Genomic DNA, 3,765 nt, shown 5'->3' on the forward strand with positions numbered 1-3,765 from the left:
CTGATTAGCTCATCTTTCATCTGGCTGGTATCTTTCTCCCTCATGGTGTGCCGCTTCTTCCTCTAAGTCTGTTTCCTCAGAGGAGCTAAGTTCCTTATCCGATTCTGAGCTATTGACAGCTAGTGCCTTGAACTCATCTAATGGCGGATAGAGGCTCCTTTCCTTATATGCCTCCCCAGCTCAATCTCTCTTCTTCTCTCCCTTTCCATCCCTTTTCCTAAGCTCTCCCAGGCCATTTTTTCCCTTATATTTCATTTCCTCGGGCTCAAGGCCTGTGGAAAGGCCTTTATTCTTCAGTGTAGCCTCCCCACCCCCAGCCTGGCACCTGCCGGCTCAGGAGTGGAGTTTCCTGCTCATTCGTTCTGCCACGCCCACTGCTGGACCATGCCGCTTTGCTGCTTGGAGCCACACACGTGTTCACCCTGCTACTGGACCCCGAGTTATTTGGTGGGAAATCGGGTTCCCTCCCCCTTCCTTTATAACTGGATGTCGGTACTAGTAAAATGGGGCTTTGAACAGGATGAACTTGTCTTGGCCTCGTTTCTTCTTCCTCCCCATCTAGCTTCCTCTCTTTTCAGCTCGGAGCTGCCCTCTCAGTGGAACCGTTCACGTTGCGGGCTGCTGGCTGGCCCCCAACACTTCAGTGCACCTTGTTTCGTTTCAACTCTTACTCTCTCTCCCCGCTCTGTCTCTGATAGACTGTCTTGAATTTCGTCCAAAACTTTCTGCCCCGCTTCAACCATTTGCTGACAATCCTCGTCTGTTAAGCACGATCTCACCAGTCTCCACAACAGCATGGTCCCTGCTTTAAGTTTGCCGTTCTGCTGTTCCCTAACTAGATCTCCTTTCAGTTTCTCCCAAGAGGCGATAGTTAATGACCCTGAGCAAGCATACTATGGTGCCACACGGTCTATCTCCCTGACAAATCCCTCTATAGTCTTAGTGGCGATTTTCAGGCCACATTGCTTCAAGACCGACTGTAAGGCCATTACTACAGAGTGGGAGATTCCCATACTGGTCGCTGTCCAGGCCTGACTGCGACTGAGAACCAGTCAGCAATACTGGTCGCTGTCCAGGCCTGACCACAACTGAGAACCAGTCAGAAGTTTCAGCGGTGGAAGCAAAATGAAACCGAAAGGGAAGGAACAATCGCTGTGAAAACAATCAAAAGGGCGTCTAACTCTGGAGAAATTTCAAGAGTGTACATACCTTACAGAGCCTTAGTGTCCTGCAGTTCTGGTTCCACCCCGTGAATGGGAGATCTCCCTTGCGCCGGTGTGATGGTATAAAGTTCCCAGGTTCCTTGGTGCCACTTGTCCTGAGCTATCATTCTCGCCGGCAAGAACACACTCAGACAAACAGATTCTTCTGCAGCAAAAAGCTTTATTGCTTCTTCAAGAGGGAAGAACCAGACCCCGGAAAATGGGGTCGCTTATATAGCCCTCAGCCATGGCATTTCAGCACCTGATGTGGCATGTCAGCTCCTGATTCGTTGCTCGCCCATCACCCCATTACTATGCCCCGAGATAGGCAGTGACTAGGCGTGAGTTCACTCTCGCACCTGCGTACAAGGCTTGTTTACTAGTTAGGCACAGCAGAGGCCAGCACCATCTTATAATGGCGATTGCTCACGGCACGGCTCTCCACATTACACAATCACCACTTTTCCCGTATGGCTACTTCTCCTTTGTATGTGTTAATAGTTACTTAATATACTTTGGGTTTCCCAGTGATGAGTACATATACTGTAAAATACCACACACTATCATGAGCTTAATGACAACTTTAATAGAGATGATTTATCAATTTAGTAATAATTAAAATTCTTCAGCCTTTATAAACATCACCTTTTTGTATCTTATTTTTAAAAAAATGATCCCCTAATCATGAAATTTCCATTAAACTTTTGATCTGTCTTTTATTTTTAAACCCTTTATTCAGTAAGAATTAACAGGTAATTTTTTATTTTTCAATAATCACATTCTTTACTGATGAAGGCACACATGCTCTTAATTGTGATCCTTTTGCATACATGTGTTTAATTAATCCATTAAATTATTACACTTTGGGGACTTCTCACATGTTTGAGTTTATTGCTTTATTTGCATTATTTTCGTAATTAGGTGCCATGACAAAAAAAAAAAAAAAAAAAAAAAAAGCCTATGTTCACGGAACTAGAATGAGTTTTGAAGACAAATCAAAGTGAACTTCATAGCTATTATATTATCTTCAGCCTTAAATAACCTACTCCATGATTCTTTATTTTTTTATGTCTTGAGGCTCCCAGGCAGTTACTGAACTCTATGAATATTTACATAAAATATGATATTATTAAAGATAAATATTAAAGAAAATGTTCCACTGTAACAAAATAATTTTCAAAGTGCTAACATTGTGATATAATAATTTATGTGCTTTTTGATAACCACATAAGTAACAATGTATGATCGCACCCAGGATGTAGAGCTGGCTGTGGCTGACCGGCGTCTCACGCTGAGTTGGGTGGGGTAGAGAGTAGGGGGCAGTAGTCAGGGGTGGTGGGAGAAGGAGGAGGCGGCGAATCAGTTATAAATGGCGCCCAAGCAGGACCCTAAGCCGAAATTCCAGGAGAGTGAGCGAGTGCTGTGCTTTCATGGGCCTCTTCTCTATGAAGCAAAGTGTGTAAAGGTTGCCATAAAGGACAAACAAATGAAATACTTCATCCATTACAGTGGCTGGAATAAAAATTGGGATGAACGGATGCCAGAAAGCAGAGTACTCAAATACGTAGACACCAATTTGCAGAAACAGCAAGAACTTCAAAAGGCCAATCAGGAACAATATGCAGAGGGCAAGATGAGAGGGGCTGCTCCGAGGAAGAAGACATCCGGTCTGCAACAGAAAAAATGTTGAAGTGAAAACAAAAAAGAACAAGCAGAAAACACCTGGAAATGGAGATGGTGGCAGTACCAGTGAGACACTTCAGCCTCCTAGGAAGAAGAGAGCCCAGGTAGATCCTACCGTTGAAAATGAAGAAACCTTCATGAACAGAGTTGAAGTTAAAGTGAAGATTCCTGAAGAGCTGAAACCCTGGCTTGTGGATGACTGGGACTTGATCACCAGACAAAAGCAGCTTTTTTATCTTCCTGCCAAGAAGAATGTGGATTCCATTTTGGAGGATTGTGCAAATTATAAGAAGTCGCAAGGAAATACAGATAATAAAGAGTATGCTGTGAATGAGGTGGTGGCAGGGGTAAAGGAATACTTCAATGTCATGCTGGGCACTCAGCTCCTCTACAAGTTTGAGAGACCACAGTACGCTGAAATCCTCGCCGACCACCCGGATGCACCCATGTCCCAGGTGTATGGAGTGCTACATTTATTGAGATTATTTGTGCGAATTGGAGCGATGTTGGCCTACACGCCTCTCGATGAGAAAAGCCTTGCTTTATTACTGAACTATCTACCTGATTTTCTCAAGTACCAGGCGAAGAATTCTGCAACTTTGTTCAGTGCCAGTGATTATGAAGTGGCTCCTCCTGAGTACCTTCGGAAAGCCATGTGAGGGCTGTGCTCTCCCTCTCCCTCGGGCTTGGATCTCTGTGAACAGTTTGGTTCTTAGGCCTTCTCTTGTACAAATGATGGACTTTGAAGACCGTTAGTGTATAACAGAGTTGTTTGTTTCCTCTTTGATTTTAAACAGAGAAAATAGAAGGAGTAACTGCTCCTTTTTTCTTTCTTTTTTTCATTTCAAAGTTTCTACCAGTGTATCAGTGATGGACAGCA

General features: G+C 44.0%; 1 pseudogene; it reads left to right on the top strand.

Annotated features, from left to right (window-relative positions):
- The first annotated feature begins 2,513 nt into the window (after positions 1 to 2,513).
- LOC147000815 (mortality factor 4-like protein 1 pseudogene) lies at positions 2,514 to 3,544 on the top strand (annotated as a pseudogene).
- Positions 3,545 to 3,765: the final 221 nt, after the last annotated feature.

Source organism: Mus caroli, unplaced genomic scaffold (assembly GCF_978045245.1).
Source record: "Mus caroli unplaced genomic scaffold, Mus_caroli_1 scaffold_16, whole genome shotgun sequence".
In the NCBI taxonomy this organism is placed as follows: domain Eukaryota; kingdom Metazoa; phylum Chordata; class Mammalia; order Rodentia; family Muridae; genus Mus; species Mus caroli.